This window comes from Sus scrofa, chromosome 7 (assembly GCF_054392235.1).
Source record: "Sus scrofa isolate SSC_HxYL_T2T_F1_AM1 chromosome 7, Sscrofa_HxYL_maternal_Yorkshire_Landrace_v2.0, whole genome shotgun sequence".
Classification (NCBI taxonomy): Eukaryota; Metazoa; Chordata; class Mammalia; order Artiodactyla; family Suidae; genus Sus; species Sus scrofa.
This window is the reverse complement of record NC_139389.1, coordinates 70,375,148-70,399,350: the sequence shown is the minus strand read 5'-3', so window position 1 is coordinate 70,399,350 and position 24,203 is coordinate 70,375,148. Positions and strand designations below refer to the sequence as shown.

The 24,203-nt window shown below is 38.3% G+C and overlaps 1 long non-coding RNA gene across 3 annotated transcripts in view; it reads left to right on the top strand.

Annotated features, from left to right (window-relative positions):
• LOC102159091 (uncharacterized) overlaps positions 1 to 24,203 on the top strand; it is a 421,098-nt gene that overhangs the window by 386,099 nt on the left and 10,796 nt on the right. The window contains exon 6 of one of the 3 annotated variants that reach the window (XR_014810620.1): positions 18,571 to 18,704. The exons of the other annotated variants lie outside the window; for them this stretch is intronic. This is a non-coding gene — a long non-coding RNA (uncharacterized LOC102159091). The remainder of the gene's footprint in view (positions 1 to 18,570; positions 18,705 to 24,203) is intronic. 3 annotated transcript variants of the gene reach the window in all.

Genomic DNA, 24,203 nt, shown 5'->3' with positions numbered 1-24,203 from the left:
CAGAGTCCACCTGAAAACTGATACTCAGGCTTTTATGAATAATGAGACTACTTAATCCATCTGGATGAAAACTCAGGGTAATAATAAAGTTAGAAAGGGTTTATTGTCTAACACTCCATCTTCTCCCCTCAAACTCTTCCATGAAACACTTGGGTTTAGAGGTTCCAGTATCGCCTGAGGGATCAGTCATCAGAGGTGCTGCCAACATCCTTAGCAGCACCCAGTAGGCGCCCAGTGAACACCTCACATTTTTTTTTAAATGTGGTAAAAAATATGACATGCAATTTATGATCTTAACCATTTTTGAGCATACAGTTCAGCAATCTTAAATATATTCACATCGTTGTGACTATCAGTGATAATACACACTGGTGCAGTTGCTATGGAAAACAGTATGGCAGTTCCTCAAAAAATTAAAAGTAGAATTATCATATAACTCAGCACTTTGTAATTTGAATTTGAGTACAACTCCAACTTAACTGCCAAAATACAACAACATTTTTTTTCCCCATGGCCTGAAAGACAGCATTCCCAGAGAGCATGAGATGTAAGAAAGCTTCTAGTCACCCAGGTTTGAGTCACTGGCATCTCCCTTCTTCATCTCCTATATCTGGTTGGACATTAAATCCACTTATATTTTTCCATCACTCTTTTATCTTTCACTTCCTCTCCAACCACATACAACTGACTAGTAAATTTCTGTCCATGGAATTATCATCTAAAGCATTAAAGGCAATGCAACTGAAATGGAGAATTCATTCATTGATTCAACATACATTATTGAGTACCTCCCATGTCTTTAGCACTGAACCCCACACTGGAAATGCAGTGAAAAATAAAATAGAAACATCTCTTTGTTTTAAATGAATTTGTGATCTCATGAAAGACAAGTAAATTAATAGATGGATAGTTAAAAAGTGTGATGAGTGCTATGAAGAAAAGAGGTTACAGAAAATATTCATTTAGACTCACTGGTCCTGGGAAGGTGAGGATGCATCATTTAAACTATGGTCCAAGAGTGAGCAGGTGTAGTGGAAGTAGAAACAGGATCAACCACTACTGGAGGAGCGAATGAGAATGGGAGCACCAAGTCTGTGACATCCGAACGAATGTTAGAGCTCCCTTTTTTGGGTGATGGGTGGAGAGAACACTGCTTCAGTTCTATATGTATATTGCCCGTAGTCAACGGGGCCCTGAGTTCTATTGGAAATCTGACCTACAGTAGCAATATTTACTTGAGTTTCTAACATCAAAAGCATCCTGCCTTTAGACTGAAGTATCATTATTTCATGCTGAAATTCCAAAAACTGCCATTTCAGGTTAAGCTTCTTCTCTGAAGGAGAAACCACAGACATTCCTGAAACTTGAACCTTGAACCTTCCCCTTCCACAAAAAATTGGTCACTCTTTCCTGTGGTTCTCACCTTAGCTATGCCTCTGGAATGTATCCTTTGTGCTCTTTCTGTTCCCACGACCTCTGCTCTATATTACCTGGGCTCATGACAGCCCCCAAACCAGGCTCCTGGTCTCATCTCTTATGATCTACCCCCACCCCTCCCACCAAGCACACTGCCCTCCACATGTCCTCCAAGGTTATCACAAAGCACATATCCACTATGTCACCCTCCTCTGCTCCCAACTCCTGCTCCCAATTTTAAAAATTCTTCATGGCTTCCTATTTCTCTCCAGCAGAACTAGAAGCCTCTGCTATATGAACATATAGCCTTGTATTATTTGTTATTGTTTCCTGTGTAGTAGTCTAGTTTTCCAACTGCATTTCTCAAAGTCATTAATACTTTGGACTGGATCTATACCCTCCAGAGCAACTAGAACAGTAATAAGCGGGTTGTTTAATTAATATCAACAGCTAATAAATGAAGCCCTTGGGCCCTGTTTTATCACTAGAGGCTGGTCAGAACAATGATTTGCCTTTACATAATTAAAATAATAACCCCAAGCTTTATTTGACCAGTCAGAATGTCTGGTTGCCTGTGGGGGCTAGCTTCCTTTCTTTTGAGCGCTTAGTGTGTACACACTGGAGCTATTTTTGTAAGTGGAGCATTAATCCCATGTTAAATCATCCATTCATTATATCAGACACTGCTCACAGAGTTCAATGTGCTAATATGCTCTTCTTTCAAAGCAACTGGACAAAAAATAGCCTCAAGGTGTAAACCTTTTAGTTCTTTAAGTATGAAGCAGACAGGTTAAACATAATCCCAGGTTTAAACTGTGTGCTCTCAAAGGAATTCAATTAGAGGGACCTCTTATTCATACTGGACACAAAAAGATCTGGAAAACACCTCCTCCATTGGCATCAGGGATAGAACTTCTTTTTTTCTTCTTTCCACTAACAGACTCTGAGGACTTAATTCCAAGCCTACAAAGCTTTTGGTGAATTTCCACGCTGTATCTTGAATAGTCATCAGAGGTTACTCTACTAATACCTTTCATTAATTTCAAATATTCTGAAGTCTTAAATGTGGACAATCAAATACCAGAAACAACTGAATTTGGCAACAACTACCTTTACCTGAGATTCATTAGGATAACAATCAAAAGAAAATCATGGACTTTGAGAACGGACTTGTGGTTGCCAAGGGGGAGGGGGAGGGGGAGGAGGAGGGAGTGGGATGGATGGGGTGCTTGGGGTTAATAGATGCAGACTATTGCCTTTGCAATAGATTAGCAATGAGATCCTGCTGTGTAGCACTGGGAACTATGTGTAGTCACTTATGATGGAGCCTGATAATGTGAGAAAAAAGAATGTATACATATATGTGTAACTGGGTCACCATGCTGTACAGTAGAAAATTGACAGAACACTGTAAACCAGCTATAATGGAAAATAAAAATCATTACATAAAAAAGATGCTTTTTATCTAAAATTGGGTTTAGCTTGACTTGCACTATTAGGGAATTCCTTTTGATTTATAGATCTACAGCCTCTTCTCAGGAAATTGCTTCAGTATCTGCCCATCCTGAAGATGAGGAAGTAATATTTTTTTCTTTACATTATATTTAAATCTTATTTCTTTTAACGGCTATTTAGCTTGCTTAAAATTATAGTTACTTAGATACAAGAAAAAGAACTAGTTATTACAGGATGAAAATTACATTCATCTAGGTATTTAAAAAGTCCACTTGGAACAACTTTCAGAAAGATACATCTTTCTGTTCTTTCCCAATTATAGAGAAACTGCCCACTAACCTCCATACCGGGAAGTTAGACTTTCCACAATAAGCATGATCTCATTCCATGTAGGTGCTGCTCCTCGGCCCCATGCTGTCTCTTGTGATGTCTGTTTTCCTGGTACCTGCTCATCATCTCTCTACCACCTACCTACAGTGCTTCTTCAAAAGGAATCACCTCACTGATTTTTGCCGCTAATATTTACTCACTTTTAATAGAAAATGTCAGTATGGCAGGAAGGACTTGTCTGATATTTAGAATTTTGGGAAGAATCCTGAGGTTGTTTTCTCTGAATTTAAAAAAAAAAATACATCTTCTTTTGAAATTCGGAGTGCATCTCTGAACACAGAATAAGGCTAAATGACCACATTTACTATTACACACCATATTTATAATCTTCTAATGCCAGATTTTTCAAATGCCTTCTAATTTATATGCTCCTGTAAGTGGTCCATGTCTCCTCTATCCACATACATAAATGAGTTTTTATTGTTTTAAACAAATCAACTGAGATTTCCTAGTAAAGGTAAAATACAAAAGGAGCCAAGTGGTTTAGAGAAATGAAAACCACCAATGCATAGGCTTATATGAATTGATTTTTTAATAGCACTTGATCAAAATTCCTAAGTTTTATTCTAAAGAGTTCTTTCAAGAGTATTGTCCCAGATATTGCTTAGCTTTACTCTTCTCTTGAACTTCAAGTTTATTATATACTTGCCAAATGCTGTTTTGGTTATGATTAAGAATCATCAGTATGGCATATTACCCAAGGTAGAGGAGGAGAGTCAGAAGAGGTGGTGAGATGGGGAAAAGTGGGATGATAGAGGGAAGGGTGGGGATGGGGTTCTGCTCATTCACCCACCAGGACGGAGAGATGGCATTGATAGAGCTGAGCTTTCTCCTTACCTCCATTCCCAGGCCTCCACAGTTGAAGATCCTCAGCTCTAACCATTGCTTATTAAGGAACCAGAGAATCCGGTGTGGAAGGGAACGAACATGGTTACTATTAATTCGTGACATTCCCATGTAGAAGGCTTGGACTGGGTGTTCCCTGACCACGAACCTGGAAATATGTAGTACTAGCCACAGCTGGTACACATATCATGTGTTATTACTTCCTCTTACATTAGGAGATTAAGGATGGATTTGGTGGGGAGGCCATTGAAGAGAAGTAGAAATTCTCTGCCCCTCTTTTTGTTTTTGAAACAGTTAAATAAGTCATTTTTTTGCTCCGGGTATAAAAATAAAAGGCAACATTCTTTTTAGCAAATAATATGTTACAATTCATTTCATGTTCCTATTACAAAATAAGAAGTAGTTTGACTGAACAAAAATCTTGGATTGAAGTAGCTTCTAAATCTCCTTTTTTAAAAATAACTTTATGTTGACAGAAAGCTATTTTTAAAACATTGAGAATCTGAATAGCATTTTTGTTGAATTAACAAATTATTGCTCAAATGTTTATAAAGTTAGTTTCTTGCATTTATGACTGCCTCAAACAGGTAGGAGATTTCACAAATGAACAGGGGAATAAACACAAAGAATGTTACATGGACCATTTATTTTCTAATAGTTGTATCTGAGAAATGAAATTTGACTGTTCACTGTGGGTGGTGAGTGTTGCTATAGCAACATATTCCTTAGGTGAAACTAGAGGGCAATCATGGTGACGAGGGTAAAAGTCAGGAAACAGACTTGTCGAGATAGATTTGGGGGTAATATGAGATCATGGACATTTTAATTCAAGGTATGTGAGGGAGAGCACGTCCAGGGGAGAGTTTAGCATTTGAGCGTTACAGGATCTGGTCATTTTGGTTCACGCAGTGACAGCTCTTGCATTAGGCAGCTGGAGCAATACCAGCCAAAAGGAGAAAGAATTAAAGACGATTTTCTCATATGTAATAATAATAGAAGCACACACTTATATTGCCAGGTGCTCTTTGGAGTGCTTTATCCACATTATTTCTTACAGTCATCACAAGAACCCCGTGAGGTAGGTAATATGTTCTCCCCATTTTAAAGATGGGGAAACTGAGGCATGGGGAAATTAAGTAATTTTCTTAAGGTCATGCAGCTGGTTAGTGGCAAATAGGAATTAAACCCAGACAATACATCTCTGGGTCAGCGCTGTGCTGCTAGAACGCCTGTTATGCAGCCACTCAGCTTAAAAGCAGCAGGGTGTGAAGGAGGTAAACACATCAGTTTTTGCAAAGAGGTTTTTGTTTTCTCAGAACTCCAAGATCATTTTAAATGGAAGAAGGATCCTAGTAGCAAAATCTTTAAGTAAAGTATTTCTTCTGACTGAGAATTTTGAAAAGACAAAGTTGGGGGGACGACAAGCCAGGGACTAGAGGCCGGAAGCTATTCGAGCTCTTAAGATCTGTCGGTAGAACCCACTCTATCAGTGTTGGGCAAAAAGAAGGTCCATGGCTGGTCAGTGGTTATAATACCAGGAGTTCATGGTCATCCTCCAGGTGACCAAAGGCAAGCCATTTTAACCCCTTTGTGTTTTAGTTTCCTTCTCTCTCCAAAAATGAGAAATAATAGCTGGCTGGTTTTGTCACAGAGGTGTTGTGAAAATCCAATGATGCAGTGAATGTGAAAATGGTTCATAAACTCAACAGGAAAAAACAAACATAAAGGGAGTATTATTAGAGTTAATGACCATCAGCATTATTTGCAGCTTTTCTTGGCTTCTATAATGAGTGTGCCTATATTTGCTTATCTAGGGAGGATGTGAGACTGGAATCTGGTTTTGAAAGGCAAACAGTTCTGGCTGGAAGGTTATTCAGACAAGGTATAAAGAAGTCTGTTTAAAATGGCTTTGTAGGATTTGTAGCTCTTATAATAAGAGCTAAGATGTATTGACAGCTTACCACTTGCCAGGCACTGTTCTAAGCACTTTTTGCCTGCTTTAGCTCATTTATTCCATTCAATAGCCCTATGCACTGGGTACTATTTCTATTTTCCCAACATTTATAGATGAGGACTCACTGGGGAAGGTAGGTAGAAAATAAGCTACTCAAGGTCACAGAGGTAGGAAGTTACAAACACATTGCAAAACCTGGCACTGGACACCAGAGTCAGTGTTTTTACCTGCTATCCTGTACTGCCTCTACATTACATACTATTAGTACATTAAAAATAAGGTATATGTGTAATGCATCAGCATAGGTGTGTATAAATTATTTTTATTTATTTGTTTGTTTTCAGTAAAAGGAAAAATATTCTTTCTACCTGGGTGATACATGTGTTTATTGTGAGAACTGGAGAACATTAGCTCTTGATAAAAACCTCATTTTTAAAATATCAGTTATTTCACAGATGGAGAGCTTTATGAAAATGACAATAAAAGAGAAGCAGTGTTAACTTTTAGCCAAGATGCCCAGGTTATGCCATCATCTCTTCCACTGTATTAGGCAGCAATTCTGGACACCAAATGCTCCAGTAATAAAGGATGCATATGTCAGTATGCCTGTCTTCTGGGAGCTTTCAGACTAGAGGTGTAGATAGGATGTGTACATGGCAGGAAAACTAGCAGGCAAGATATTCAAATAAAATGCTGAAAACTTTCAAAGGAGTATCAATACTCCTGCTGGGGTTGGGGGTGGTGCATGATTATGACTTGGCCTACTTATCTCTTTTTGTCTATAAGTAATGTTCTTATTTGTTCAGTTATATATTCCTTTAGTTATATAGTTAGTGTGTGTCACAGGTTACTAACTATAGTTTGCATTCTGTTTCTCATGAGCTACTTGCTGACTCATTATCCATATGTAGCAGGAGTTTTGCCTGCATGTGATAAGCTACCAACTTACTATCTATACCTAACACTTCTTATGCATTTCATCCACCTTGTTTGTTTTCATATTTGTAGAGCAGAATTGATAGCAAACTTATATTAGAAATGATCTGTCATCCACGCTTATGTAACAATCATCTGGACGCAATAAAATGTGGAGACCAGGGAGAAGGGAGCTAAGGATAAACCCAGGGAAATGCCCACAGACAGCAAAAAAAAAAAAAAAAAAAAAAAAGGGAGAGAGAGAGAGAGAGAAGGAAGATAAATCAGGCCAAAAGAAGTCATAGAGGAAGGAAATCCAAGATTCCATTAAAATGTATCATGGAAGTAAAAAAAAAAAGTCTTCAAAATGAGATGCAGAAACCATCAGATTAGGCAGTCAGACCAAAAGAGTCCTCCTGCAGATGCTGGTGAAAAAGAAGTTTTTTTCCAAAAGATAAAATCTCTTCCGAGCTTTGACCTTGCTCTCAGAGAACAGTGGGGATAAGCAAGGAGTGATGTGAGTGAGGAGTACAGACTTGGGATGGAAGTTAAATGCATAGGACTTGATGTTGAATCAGGGCCCAGCTCGTGGTCTGACTTTGGACAATTATTTAATCTCTCAAGACCCAATTTCCTCAACTGCAAAACAGAACAATAAGTCTGTTCTCCATATCCATGATCTGTTTCTGTTTTGTAGACAAGATCATTTGTGTCATATTTTAGATTCCACATATGAGTGATATCATATGGTATTTGTCCTTCTCTGTCTGATTTCACTTAGTATGAGAATTTTTAGTTGCATCCGTGTGGCATAGAGAGCAGACTTACAGTTGCCAGGAGGTGGTGGAGTGGGGAGAAGGGAGGAAGTGGGATAGATAGGGAGTTTGGGGTTGGTAGATACAAGCTATTGCATTTAGAATAGATAATCAATGAGGTCCTACTGTATAGCGCATATTGAACTATATCCAATCTCTCGGAGTAGAACATGATGAAAAAATACCATTAAAAAACTATATATATGCCTGGGTCACTATGCTGTACAGCAGAAATTGACACAACACTGTAAATCAACTAAACTCCAATAAAAATAAAATAAATAAAGAAAACCAGAAAAAAAGAAAAATAGTACTCATGGGGTTATAAAGTGAGGTAATGATCATTTCTGTTCATTTATAATGATTTTTATTTTTTCCATTATAGCTAGTTTATAGTGTTCCATCAATTTTCTATTGTACAGAAAGGTGACCCAGTCACACATACATATATACTCTCTTTTTCTCACATTATCATGCTTCATATAAGTGACTAGACATAGTTCCCAGTACTGTACAGAAGGACCTCATTGCTTAGCCATTCCAAAGGCAATAGTTTGCATCTATTAACCCTAAATTCCCAATACAACCCACTCCTTCCCCCTCCCCCTTGGCAACCACAAGTTTGTTCTCCATGTCCATGATTTTCTTTTCTGTGGAAAAGTTCATTTGTGCCTTATATTAGATTCCAGGTATAAGTGATACCATATAGTATTTGTCTTTCTATTTCTGACTTACTTCACTTAGTATGAGAGTCTCTCGTTCCATCCATGTTGCTGCAGATGGCATTATTTTATTCTTTTTGTGGCTGAGTAATATTCCATTGTGTATATATACCACATCTTCTTAGTGTATTCATTTGTACATGGACATTTAGGTTGTTTCCATGTCTTGGCTATTGTGAATAGAACATGCAAGTGCACATATCTTTTTCAAGGAATGTTTTGTCTGGGTATATGCCCGAGTGGGATTGCTGGGTCATATGGTAATTCTATGTATAGTTTTCTAAGGTACCTCCATACTGTTTTCCATAGTGGTTGTACCAGCTTACATTCCCACTAACATTGCAGGAGGGTTCCATTTTCTTCACACCCCCTCCAGCATTTGTTATTTGTAGACTTATTAATGATGGCCATTCTGACTGGTGTGAAGTGGTATCTCATGGTAGTTTTGATTTGCATTTCTATAATAATCAGTGATGTTGAGCATTTTTTCATGTGCTTATTGGCCATCTCTGTATCTTCTTTGGAGAAATGTCTATTGAGGTCTTCTGCCCATTTTTCCATTGGGTTGTTGGCTTTTTTGCCGTTGAGTTGTATGAGCTATTTGTGTATTTCAGAGATTAAGCCCTTGTCAATTGCATTGTTTGAAACTATTTTCTCCCATTCTGTAAGTTGTCTTTTTGGTTTTTTTATGGTTTCCTTTTCTGCGCAAAAGCTTGTCAGTTTGATTAGGTCTCATTGGTTTATTTTTGCTTTGATTTCTATTGTTTTGGGAGACTGACCTGAGAATACATTTGTAAGGTTGATATCAGAAAATGTTTTGCCTATGTTCTCTTCCAGGAGTTTAATGGTGTTTTGTCTTACATTTATATCTTTAAGCCATTTTGAGTTTATTTTCATGCATGGTGTGAGGGTGTGTTCTAGTTTCATTGATTTACATGCAGCTGTCCAGTTTTCCAAGCAACACTTGCTAAAAAGACAATCTTTTTCCCATTTTATATTCTTGCCTCCTTTGTTGAAGATTAATTGACTGTGGTTGTCTAGGTTCTCTATTCTGGGTTCTCTATTCTCTTCCATTGGTTTGTATGTCTGTTTTGGTACCAGTACCACACTGTCTTGATGACTGTGGCTTTATCATATTGCCTGAGGTCTGGGAGAGTTATGCTTCCTGCTTGGTTTTTATTCCTCAGGATTGCTTTGGCAATTTTGGGTCTTTTACGGTTCCATATAAATTTTTGGATTGTTTGTTCTAGTTCTATGAAAAATGTCATGGGTAATTTGATAGGGATTGCAGTGAATCTGTAGATTGATTTGGGTAGTGTGGCCATTTTTATGATATTAATTTTTCCAACCCAGGAGCATGGAATATCTTTCCATTTCTTTGAATTCTCTTTAATTTCCTTGATTAATGTTTTATAGTTCTCAACATATAAGTCTTTTATCCCCTTGGTCAGGATTATTCCCAGGTATTTACATTTTTGGGGGTATGATTTTAAAAGGTATTGTATTTTTGTCCTCCTTTTCTAATATTTCATTGTTAGTATACAGAAATGTGACTGATTTCTGAATTTTAATCTTATATCCTGCAACTTTGCTGAATTTGTTGATTAGTGATGATAATTTATATGTTAGTCCCTAATAAATTGTAGCTATTACTTCTGATTACCAGTTTTAATGACTGGTAATATTTTTAAGGTGAAAAACATTCCAAATATGGGAGAATTAGCTCAGGACAAAGTGAGGGGCCCTCTGTAGGACACAGCATCAGGTTTAGATTGTAAGACAAGAATTGAGGGAAAGATCTGGGCTGAGTGGGGGGAAGGACAGTAGTAGGGTGTAGACAGCTATGTCCAAAGCTAGATCATCACACAGGCTTCTCCTAACCTTTTCCCATCTCTTATGTCATTTCATTGTTCTACAGGCCTAGAACAAGATGATTAAACTAAATATCTCTATTCCTTTCATCAACAGCTGTACTTTTGAGATAGTACCAGAGACTGCTTTATATGTGATCCAGATTCATGATAAATCTCCCTTTTAATAATAAAGGAAATAGTAAGAGGGAGCCATAATCATTTGGGCATTATTTCAGTCTGAGAAGTCTAGAAAACAGCCTAGATGCATTTCTTTTCAGGAAATGTGAAATTCCTTATTAGGGAAATAAATGGAGGAGGCAGATCAAGATGGTGGAGGAGTCAGACATCACGCTCACCTTTTCCCACAAACATATCAAAAAAAAAAAAAAATCTGTGTGTAAAACGACTCGCATAAAACAGCTACTGAATGCTGGCAGAAGAACTTAAACCTCCAAAAAGGGCAAGAAACTCTTGACATAACTGGGTAGAACAAAAGAAAAGGAGAGAGAATCAGGACGGGACTAGCATTCCTGAGAGGAAGCTGTGAAAAAAAAAAAAAAAAAGGAACCTACATCCTGGGAAGCCACCTAACCACAGCTGAGATGGAGGGACCTCAAAGTCACTGAGAAAAGTGCAGCAGTTGGACTGAGGAGAGCCAAGTAGAGTGAGAGCCACACAGATCATCTGCACCACCACCCTGGACGCCACAGCCCGAGATGCTCAGGCGGGGGCTGGGTGCTGAGACTTAGGCTCCAGAGGTCAGTCCCAGGGAGAGGACTAGGGTTGGCGGTGTGGGGACAGCCTAAGAGGCTAAGGAGAGGTGTGCCATGGGCGGGGGAGTGGTGTGTACCAGCTGGGGAGTGGAACGCCACAGCAGAGGGAACCTGGGAGAAGGTTTGGGCCTGCAGGAGAAGCAAGGTGCCATTGTTGGGGAGGGCGAGAGGAGGAGGGGTGGACCGCCATAGGAATCTCCCTGCATACATGCATGTGTGCACAGGCTCTCAGAGGTGGGATACCTCTGGTGCAGGCTAGGGGTGGTAAGAAGCCACTTGCTCAGGATACTGGAGACTGGGTGCTTCTTGTGCAGGCTACGGGTGGCTGGGCACCTCTTATGTGGGCTAAGGGCAGTGGGGGGGCTAAGTGCGACATGGTGCCTCTTGTGTGATCTACAGGCAGCAGGGATGGACCACATCGGTCATCTTGAGGCCAGGCCAGAGGGAAGCATGGCCTGCCACCACAGGGGGCCTGTGAGTGGGCTCTATTTGTGGCCCCAGTCACCTCAGGGCTTGGCAAAAAAAAAAAAAAAAAAAAAAAAAAGGCACTGCAAGCAAGCACCACACGTTGTTGCTCTCACTTCGCTGGGAACACACCCGCCCTGCAGCTGCCACTGCCAAACACTCTGGGCAGCCCCTGAATGCTTGACCACTGTCCCTTCCCAAGACCCTACAACTAGAAGCAGCTGGTGCAGCACCTCCTGTGTGGGCTAAGCAGGACAGGGTGCTTCTTGCATGGTCTGCAGGTGGTGGGGGCAAACTACTGCAGTTATCTCTGACTCCAGATGTGGGTGTGGCCCACCACCACTGGGGATCCCTGAACTTGCAGTCCCAGCCACCTCAGAGGGCACCACAGAGGAGGACATTGCTGCAGAACACCACTAGTTGTTGCTCTCACTTCCCTGGGAGCACACCAGCCCTGCAGCTGCCACTGCCAAATGCTCTGGGCAGCACCCAGATGCTTGATCACTGTCCCTTCCCAGGAACCTACAACTAGGAGCAGCTGGTTCAGCACCTCCTGTGGGGGCTAAATGGGATGGGGTGATTCTTGCATGGTCTACAGGAGGCAGAGGAAAACTACTGCAGTTATCTCTGACTCCAAAGGTGGGCATGGCCTGCCACTACTATGGGTCCATGAACAAGCACTACTTGTGGCTTGTCACCTCAAGGATACCACAGAGGATGGCATTGTGACTGAAAACCACCTATTGTTGCTCTCACATGCCTGGGAGCACACCTACCACTGCCAAATGCTCCGGGCAGTGCCCATGCACTTGATCTCTGTCACTTCCCAGTATCCTGCAATGAGGAGCAGCCTGTGTAGCACCTGCTGTGTGGGCTAAGTGAGATGAGGTGTTTTTTGCATGGTCTGCAGGTGGTGGGAGCAAACCACTGCAGTTATCACTGACTCCAGAGGTGGGTGTGGCCTGCTACCACTAAGGGTCCCTGAACAGGCACTACCTGAAGCTCCAGTCACCTCAGAGGAGAATATTGTGATCGAACAATACCTGTTGTTGCTCTCACTCCCCTGGGAACTCACACCTTGCTGCTGTGACAACCAAATGCTCTGGGAACCTTGTAAATCTGCCTAAGGCTGATTGCCACTTCCCAGGGCCCTGCAACTAGGAGTAGCCAGTGCCACCTTCCTGCAGGTCCTTGCTGATAAGAGCCCAGCAACCAGGCACTGTCTACTAGCCCTACCCATGGCCTCTTTCTCCCTGGAAACACACTCAGAACCCTGGCAATAACAGCCTTTTCACACCCTAGAAAGAGACATCTAATATTCAAACTCCCATGCCAAAAATAAATGGTACCCCTCCACAAAATACAAAGGTGTGTTTTTGCATAGAAGTAGCCCTCCAAGAATACAGTCTGGCTTCCCTAAGCTCACAGAAAAAGAAAAACATAAGCAAGATGAAGAAGCTCAGAAACCATTCCCAATTAAAACACAGGAGAATTCACCTGAAGCAGCAAACAATGAAACAGACCTCTGAGGTCTGATAGACACTGAGTTCAAAAGGGAGATAGTGAAAATACTGAAGGAATTAAGGCTGAATATCAAGGAATTAAGAGACAATGGAAACAGTAATGCAGATTGCTTCAGAAAGTAACTAGAAAATATATGGAGTACCTTAGAAAATTCATTTGTAGAGACACAAACTGAGCTAAAGGCAGTAAAGAGCAGAATGAATAATGCAGAGGAATGAATTAGTGACTTGGAAGATAGAATAATGGAAATCACCCAATCAGGACAGCAGACAGAAAATCAAATGAAAATACATGAAAGCAATATAAGAGATCTATGGGATAATATAAAGTGGGCCAATCTACGCACAGTAGGAATTTGAGAAAGAAAAGAAAAAGAAAAGGGAATTGGAAATATATTTGAAGAAATTATGTCTGAAAACTTTCCAAATCTAAAGAAAATAGATATCAAGATACAGGAAGCACAGAGGGCTCCAAACAAGTTGAACCCAAATAGGACCACACCCAAGACATATCATAATAAAAATGGCAAAAATTAGAGAGGATTCTAAAGGCAGCAAGAGAAAAAGAAAGTGTTAATTATAAGGGAACCCCCATAAGACTATTAGCTGATCTCTCTAAAGAAACACTACAGGCCAGAATGGAGTGGCAAGATATATTTAAAGTTCTGAAAGGAAAAAATATGCAACCTAGAATACTCTATCCAGCAAGAATACCATTAGAAATAGAAGGGGAAATAAAGAATTTCTCCAACAAACAAAAGCTAAGAGTACAGCAATACTAAACCCATTCTAAAAGAAATACTGAAAAGGCTTCTCTAAATAAAAAAAGAAGAAAAATAGGATGGAGGAAATCACAATTGGAAAGCAATCACTTAAATAAGCCAGCATACAGATATAAAAGAGGGGGGAAAAAAAAAACTACTGCAAAAACAATGATAAACACAGGGAACAACAAAAGGACAAACATAAAGATGTTAATAAAGGACTTTGAAACACAGAATGTGGGGAAGTAAAGTGAGAAAAAATAGACTCTTTTTTTTGTTAATAATGTGTTTGAGCCTATATGACTATCAGGCTAAAGCAAGCAGATATAAGAAGGGGTTAACATACTTAAAAAACAAGGCAACTACAAATCAAAACCAAACATTACATTCACAAAAACTAAAAAGAAATGCACTCAAGCATAAAATAAATTGAAATCATCCAAACAAAACAAGAAGGGAAGAAAGGAGAAACATAGAATCAACTGGAAAACAATAAATACATATCTATCAATAGTTACTTTAAATGTCAATGGATATACACAAGGAATACCACTCAGCCATAAAAAAAAGAACAAAATAATGCCATTTGCAGCAATGTGGATGACTAAGTGAAGTAAGTCAGTAAGAGGAAGACAAATACAATATGATATCATTTGTATCTGGAATCTAATATATGGCACAAATGAACCTTTCCACGGAAAAGAAACTCATAGACATGGAGAACAGACTTGTGGTTGCCCATGGGGAGGGGGAGGGAATAGGGTGGACTGGGAATTTGGGGTTAATAGATGCAAACTATTGCCTCTGGAATGGATCAGCAATGAGATCCTGCTGTATAGCATTGGGAACTATGTCTGGTCACTTGTGATGGAACATGATAATGTGAGAAAAAAGAATGTATATGTGTATATGTGACTGGGTCACCTTGCTGTGCAGCAGAAAATTTACAGAACACTCTAAACCAGCCATAATGGAAAAAATAAAAATCATTATAAAAAAAGAAAAAATGGAGAAATAAATTAATTCACCGAATCCTCTTATCATTTGAATAAAAAATCTATATCTAAAAATTATCTACCTGCTTATGCACAATTTGCAGTTCAGTCAAAGTAGTTCATTTTTAGATGTTTATAATCTTGACTTAAAATTCATTTCCATTTTCTCCCACCAGGTTTCTAACAACCCATTACAATTCAGTCTTTCTGTTAAGTCCTGTGAGGTGAATGGATGAACACAGGATATTGAGGTGAATGCAGTGTGGTATGAACTGAAGGGAGACAGGCATGGTGGAGATAAGGCGAAAACTCTTCTAGGCTACTACTAATGAAAGACATTTGAATCATTATGATACTGTTTGCATACTGTTATCAGACCCATGGAACAGATAAAGAAACCTACTGACATAGAAGAATGGCACTTCAATAAGCACATCTTGCTTTCTGGGATAAAAGTAACAGAGACACAAGTTATAAGTGTACTATATATAGATGAGGACTTGATTCTTTCTGGAAGCATCATAGATAAGATAACTTAAAGATGAGTAAGACCTAAGGAACCATATGCCCTGCTGTTTATGAGGGAGAAATGGCATAAATAGTTCCCCACTTTCATCAATATGTAAGTAATTTAATGATAGTCAAAGGATGATTCGGAGTTCTCGTCGTGGCGCAGTGGTTAATGAATCCGACTAGGAACCATGAGGTTGCGGGTTCGGTCCCTGCCCTTGCTCAGTGGGTTAACGATCCGGCATTGCCATGAGCTGTGGTGTAGGTTGCAGACGCGGCTCGGATCCCGCGTTGCTGTGGCCCTGGCGTAGGCCGGTGGCTACAGCTCCGATTCAACCCCTAGCCTGGGAACCTCCATATGCCGTGGGAGTGGCCCAAGAAATAGCAACAACAACAACAACAACAAAAAAAGACAAAAAAAAAAAAAAAGGATGATTCGACAGTCACAGAATAAACACACTTAAACATTTCCTTTGTCCATTTTCAAATATTTTCAGAATATTAATATTTGAAAGTATTTTAAAAACCATAAATACAAGTAGTGTATCCTGGAATGTCTTTTTATTAAAGAAAAAGAATCACGGAAGATGTGGTATATATACACAATGGAATACTACTCAGCCATAAAAAAGAATGATGACATAATGCCATTTGCAGCAACATGGATGGAACTAGAGAATCTCATACTGAGTGAAATGAGCCAGAAAGACAAAGACAAATACCATATGATATCACTTATAACTGGAATCTAATATCCAGCACAAATGAACATCTCCTCAGAAAAGAAAATCATGGACTTGGAGAAGAGACTTGTGGTTGCCTGATGGGAGGGGGAGGGAGTGGGAGGGATCGGGAGCTTGGGGTTATCAGACACAACTTAGAATAGATTTACAAGGAGATCCTGCTGAATAGCATTGAGAACTTTGTCTAGATACTCATGTTGCAACAGAAGAAAGGGTGGGGGAAAAATGTAATTGTAATGTATACATGTAAGGATAACCTGACTCCCTTGCTGTACAGTGGGAAAATAAAAAAAAAAAAAGAAAAAGAATCATTAAAACATCTCTAATTTGTACTTTGCCTTGCTTTTACAAAACGGGAGATGGTATAACATGTCTTTGTACAAAATGGAAGAACTTGATGTAAAAAATAAACAATTTTCTTTTATTTATCTTTTCCTCTGTACAACATGGGGACCAAGTTACACATACATGTATACATATTTTTCCTCCCATTGTTGTGTTGCGATGTAAGTATCCAGACATAGTTCTCAATGCTACACAGCAGGATCTCATTGTAAATCCATTCCAAGAGCAATAGTTTACATCCGTTAACCCCAAGCTCCCGATCCCTCCCACTCTCTCCCTCTGCCCTCCCGGGCAGCCACAAGTCTATTCTTCAACCTATGGATAAAGAATAATATTTTTGGACATAATTTCCATACTGTCACTTACATCCAAATAATAAATATGCAAATTACATAGACCTCTTGGAGTTGTTTCTCCTCTTAGAGTGGCTGAATCTTCCAAATCACATTATTTCTTAAAGCATATATGGTTTAACAAAGGAATATGTGGGAACAATGGGAAAGACTATTGGACATTAAAACTTCCCTGGAAAATCTGGATAATATATGGGGGAACGTATCTTTTCCTTTTAAATTTATTTCTATTTTGATCGAGTAATACATGCACATGATTTAGTAATAAGACTTTTTACCAAAATAGCACTCCTCTGACCACTGCTCTCTATATCCTGCTCACTGCTCCCCACATCTTCATATTTTCTTATTGACCGCCACACCTTTCAGTAAATGTTTATGTTTTAACTTCTTGATGTTCTCCTTTTAGATCAAAGAAAAATGAGGGCTTAATTCTTCTTCAGCCACCACCAACTAGAAACATGCATACCTCCCTGACTCTCATCTACTATTATAGTTCCACCTTTTAAATACATTTTTTAAAACTTCAGAATAGTTTTAGATTTATAAAAAAGTTGCAAGGACAGTACAGAAAGTTCAAGTATACCCTGCACCCAGTTTCTCATAGTCTTAAGTCTCCTCTTTGTTCATTAAGGTCACTGGTGTCCTAAATTTTCCTTCTTGAAGAGGTCTCTTACCCTCAACATGCTCCAACACAGACAGATCCATCTCTGCATCTGCTAGAGCTCTGCAGTCTTGGGAACTGCTTTAACCTTTCTCTCTCTCTTGTATTGTTTTCTTGCTTCCTGGAAACTGTGTCTGTCTCTCTCCACGTATATCATTCTCTCCCTTTTGTTTACTCCATCATTTTCTTTTCTTTTCTTTCTTTCTTTCTTTCTTTTTTTTTTTTTTTTTTTAGGGCCACACCCTGGGCATTCGGAAGTTCCCAGGCTAGGGGTCAAATCAGAGCTACAGCTGCCAGCTTATGCCACAGCCACGGCGACACTGGATCTGAGCCACATTTGCTACTTACACCACAGCTCATGGCAACACCGGATTCTTAACCCGCTGAGCAAGGCCAGGGATCAACCCTGCATCCTCATGGATGCTACTCAGATTCCTTTCCGCTGAGCCACAGTGGGAATTCCTACTCCTTCATTTTCATGGAGCACATCCTCCAGGGAGACCCTGCATGTCTGACAATGACTCAGTTTCACTCTTGCATTTAGTGGGTATTTATTGGGTCTGGAGTTTTAGGAAGAAAACAATGTTCCCTTAGTAATGTGAGGCATTACTCAATTGTTTTCTAAATTCTAGTGTCATCCTTGTGACAGCCGCACCATTTTTTCTTCTCAATCCTCCTTAAGAAACCTATTTTTTGGTTTTTGGTTTTTCTTCTTGGATAATTTAAGAATCTCCTTTGTCCCCAACTTCGGCTTCTAAAACTACTCTGCTCTGTTCTCTGACTATTAAAAGAATCTTGTCTGTTCTTTTGGATTTAAGAGTAATGAACTCAAAAGTATATTGGAAGCTCTGTGTGCAAGTATGTGACTTACTATCTGAGGGCCTTTCTGCAGTAGAGCCTCCAGTGTCGGTCAGTATTTAATCTTCTTTCCTCTGGACTAGTCAGACTAGTTAGAGTCCTCAAAGAAGGTGCTTCTAATCTCCTACGTGGAGGGCAAAAGCCTGGCTGTTTATCCCATTTTAATGTGCAATCCTTCAAGTCTGGAGACAGTCTATTTTATGTTTTGCAGAGATTACAACTCCTGGAATGAGGAGGAGCTTTCACCCAGCCTCACAGGGGAGAGGAAAGGACCTGAGTCTCTAGCACCTTTTTTAAAGGACTATCAGTTATCATTTGATTTTTAGTCCCAATCTTCTCTCAGAGGTTAGTGGTATCATTAATTTGAATCCTTTGACAATTCTTCTGTATGAAATTAAATTGCTCCTCAGATCCCCACTGCCAATTTAGGATTTAACTTTCTAGTCCATCTGCTTCCGTTTCCCACAATTTGTCACCATTGTGTTCTCTCCATTTATCTTTGTCCTTGTTATGCTATTTTAAAAATCCTTTTATCGTTGTGTTACTGGGACTTGAGCAAGGAATGGAAGCTGAGGCTTTTGGTCAAAGCACCATTTTAATAGGTGGAACCCTGTCATTGGCCCAGTTAGAGAAGATGCTTGAGAAAAGAAAAAAAAATCCACACACCCATATCCATTTCCTCTCATTTGATGGGAAACCAGGGCAGAATTAGAATAAACACAGAATGTTTAATGATTTTAGATTTGCCTAAGATTCACAAGACATTCCTAACTATTTACATTTCAGTTTGAGTGTTATGAGTCATTATAGCACAGAGGTCATGAGAGAGGAAAGCAGTTGTATCATGCTCCGAAACAACTCTCAGTGTTTACGGGAATTTTTTTTTTTTTTTTTTTTTTTTTTTAAGGAGAGACGGTTAAATCTCCAGGAAGCTTATCTTGGTACTTTCATATCAAAGCTATTCACACAACGACTGAATAAACACTCTGGTTAATGATGACGACAAAGATTCTGATATGATATTAAGAAAAATACAAACCTTGGAACAAAGTAACCTTGGAAAGAAAGATATCCTTAAGAAATAAACTTTCTCACTATGTGGTTAGGAGTATGCTGACTTGTCAGTCTAAGCATGTGCTTAAGAATGGCATAAATGCAATTCTTATTAGACAATTAAAAATTTTTTTTTGTCTTTTTACTGTTGCACCTGCAGCATATGGAAGTTCCCAGGCTAGGGGTCAATTAAGAGCTATAGCGGCTGTCTTATACCATAGCCACAGCAACATGGGACCCTAGCCACATCTGCAACCTGAACATAGCTCATGGCAACACCAGATCCTTAACCCACTGAGTGAGGCCAGGGATTGAACCTGCGTGCTCTTGGGTAAGAGTCAGATTTATCACCACTGAGCCACAACAGGAACTCCCTAGACAATTGTTTTTTGAATAATCATTCTGGGATATTGTCTTGAATTATCACATGACTTTTAAAATACAGTGTATTCAAAATCATTAGAGTATATATTTATTTACAAAGCAAGGCCTGAATTTACATGACTTATTAAGCAGGACCTGGATTGTTTCTTTAGATTCTTAATATCAAATCAATTTTTAAGGATGGGATTAATAAGATTAGCTTTCAACTTTTGAATCAGAGAGTTTTCTGCATAGGATTTTTTGTGTGTGCTTTTATACTCCTTGAAAAAATGGCAGGATGGCCCATCTTTAATTATGCTCTGCTTTAAATTCCTGTCCCTGGGGAAATTGGATCTATAGTTAGGACTTGCAATAGAAGCAACTTTTTATAAGGACAATTATATAAGAACTTCCAAAGTGTTCACATCCTCTAATTTTTATTTCAAGGAATTTTTTCTTGCCACAGACAAGAATATTTTTAAGTGCATCCTGCATTGGAGAATATACTTTTTGTTATAGAAATCTAAGACCATAGAGCTCCCAAAGGAGACTGTGCCTCATTCCACAATTTCTGAAGTGCATACCTGCTCTTTGACATTCTTCTGCAGATGAGAAGCAGAAAAATTAAAAAGGAAAATATATTACTTAAAAAAGCAAAAGCTGCTTAAGCGTTTTATAAGGTTAACTCTATGACAAACATTAGGTGAAGAGTTCTTTTTTAGAAACTGTGAGCCAGTGAACTGGTTTGGGTACAAGAAATCAGGAAACAGTGTGCCCTGAAAGAGGACACTGGTAATAGAAAACTTTGATTCCAGTGATTTGGGTTCTACTCTATGACTCTGCTGCAAATGGTCACTGAGATAAGTTGATAGGTTTTTATTGTTTATTTATTGATTTATTTATTTGTCTTTTATCTTTCTAAGGCCGCACCCATGGCTTATAGAGGCTCCCAGGCTGGGGGTCAAATCAGAGCTGTAGCCGCCTGCCTACGCCACAGCCACAGCAACACCAGATCCAAGCCACAGCTGCGACCTACACCACAGCTCACCACAACACCAGATCCTTAACCCACTGAACAAAGCCAGGGATAGAACCTGCATCCTCATGGATGCTAGTCAGATTGGTTTCTACTGAGCCACAACAGGAACTCCTATTGTTTATTTTTTAATGGCAGTGAAGAAAGATCTTATGACTGTCATCAAGATTAGCTATGCAGGCAGGGACCCAAAATATAAAGCAGACAGTTGCCAAATTTGGGAGGATATTTTACTAAAGGAAATCCTTTAAGGAAAAATGTGTTAGATTCCAGCCCCACCTATGGGTTTACCCTGGACTCTTAAAGGAAGGTGTGTCAAGAGTGTGAGAAATAGGATATAGATTGTGGCTGCCTCTGGAAAATAAAATCTACTACCAGACTGGTTAAATAAATTACCATATTTCCAAATGCTGGAATATGGAAAACTAGAAAAAAAATGCTTGAAAAGCATTTAATAGTGAAGACTGCTCATGCTGCAACTATGTAAAATAGCATGACACAAATATAACTGAATTTATAATGCATAATTAAACAAAAGAGGAATATGAAGTAGTACTATTACTCAGTAAATATAAAAAATGCATTTCTGAAAAGGTGTAAAATGACAGTATAAGCATGAGAACATCTATAAAAATGGAATAGATTAGACTTATTAAAGACATTGAAATAATATTCAAGGACTCTGCTAACTCCTAAAAAGAAAAGTTAAGAAAGAACAAGAGATGTTTGACCAAGAAAGTTTCACAGGATATTTCCATCAAACATTGAAGGAATAGATTATCCCTATATTTTTAAAGTTGTTGCAGAAATTTTAAAGAGGTAAAAGAGTTGCTCATGCTCGTTATAAGCCACTTTTATGGGACTAGTATAACCTTGACTTGAAAACTAGATAAGGCTGGTATAAAAATTTAAGGATTGATTTCACTTAACACATGTGTAGAATTACAAATAAATTATTGCTAACTAAATTTGACAGGATGTTAAAAATAACACAATGTAATTAAGAGGGGTTATCACAGGAAGGCAAGGATCATTCAACATCAGGGAAACTTTATCAATGTCATTTACCAATGTATCTCAATTAATATAGAAAACTATGCAGAAAAGGTATTTTTTAAAATTTAATATCTGACTGAGACGAACAGAAAAAAAAAATCTCAAAAATGAAGAATTGGAGTAAACCTCCTTAATTTAACAAAGCCTCTAAACCAGAGTCTATAGTAAATTTTACAACTAACAAAAATATATTAGACACATTTCATTTAGATTTGAGAACAAGGCAAGGGTGCCTACTGTTGCTGTGTTTAGCTTAAACATCCATGTCAATTGAATAAAAAAGGAAAAGACAACTGAAAGAAAATGACAAAACCGTTATTGGAAAACATATGATCATCCACATAGAAAACCAACAAAATCAATAGATAATGTATTAGTTAATATGAGTCTAGCAAGTTTACTGAATAAAAAATTAACTTACACAAATCTACAATATTCCTATCAACAACAGCCAAATGCAAATTAAAATAGAAAATGAAATAGTACACATAGCAGCAACAAAAAGTATAAAAGTTTTAGAAAGATTACAGAACATAATCTTATGTAATATAAATATTAACATAAAGATTAAAGATTTATGCAGAACTTTTAAGAACTTTACTAAGATATAAAAAATAAGATGTGAATAAGTGGAGAGGTAAATTGTGCTTATGAGACAACTTAACATTTTAAGGATAAATCTTCAATTTTGATGTTATTTTAATTAAAATTTCATAAGGATTGTTGGGGAAACCACTGGAAAGTTACATATAAAAGAATGAAATTAGAACACTCTCTTACATTATATACAAAAATAAACTCAAAATGAATTAAAGACCTAAATATAAGGCCAGATACTATAAAACTCCTAGAGGAAAAAATAGGCAGAACACTCTTTGACATAAATCATAGCAACGTCTTATTTGATCCATCTCCTAGAATAATGACAAAAAAGACACAAATAAACCAATGGGGCCTAATTAAACTCAAAAGCTTTTGCACAGCCAAGGAAACCATTAAAAAAAATGAAAAGACAACCCACAGGATGGGAAAAAATCTTTGCACACAATGCAACAGACAAAGGCCTAATCTCCAAAATATATAAACAACTCATACAACTCAACAACAAAAAAAAACAAACAACCCAATGTAAAAATGGGTAGAAGATCTCAATAGACATTTCTCCAAAGAAGATACAGACATGGCCAACAAGCACATGAAAAAATGCTCAAAATCACTGATTTTTTGACTAGAGAAATGAAAATCAAAACTACTATGTGATACCAACTCACACAAATCAGATGGCCATCACTAATAAGTCCACAAATAACAAATGCTGGAGAGGATGTGGAGTAAGGTAACCCTCCTGCACTGTTGGTAGGAATGTAAATTGGTACAACCACCACGGAAGACAGTATGGAGGTTCCTCAGAAAACTAAATGTAGAACTACCATATGACCCAGCAAACTTACTCTTGGGCATATACCCGGACAAAACTTTCCTTGAAAAAGACTCATGCACCCACATGTTCATTGCAGCACTATTCACTATCCAAGACATAGAAACAACCTAAATGTCCATTGACAGATGATTGGATTAAGAAGATGTGGTATATATACACAATGGAATACTACTCAGCCATAAAAAGAACAAAATAATGCCATTTTCAGCAAGAACTAGAGACTCTCATACTAAGTGGAGTAAGTCAGAAAGAGAAAGACAAATACCATATGATATCAATTATACCTGGAATCTAATATACAGCACAAATGAACCTTTCCACAGAAAAGAAACTCATAGACTTGGAGAACATACTTGTGGTTTCCAAGGGGGAAGGGGAGGGAGCAGGGTAGATTGGCAGTCTGAGGTTAATAGATGCAAACTATTGCCTTTGGAATGGATAAGCAATGAGATCTTGCTGTATAGCACTGGGAACTATGTCTAATCACATGATGGAAATGATAATGTGTGAAAAAGAAAAAAATATATATATATATGTGTGTGACTAGGTCACCTTTCTGTACAGTAGAAAATTGACAGAACACTGTAAACCAGTTACAATGGAAAAAAATAAAAATTATATAAAAATTAAAAAAAAAACTTAAAGAAAAAGATACATGCACCCCTATCTATGTTCACTGCAGCACTATTCATAATAGCCAAGACATGGAAATAATCTAAATGTCCAACGACAGGTGAGTGAATTAAGAAGAAGTGGTACATATACACAATAGAATAGTACTCAGCCATAAAAAAGAATGAAATAATCCCATTCACATCAACATGGATAGAACTAGAGATTCTCATACTAAGTGAAGTAAGTCAGAAAGAAAGTCAAATATTATATGACATCACTT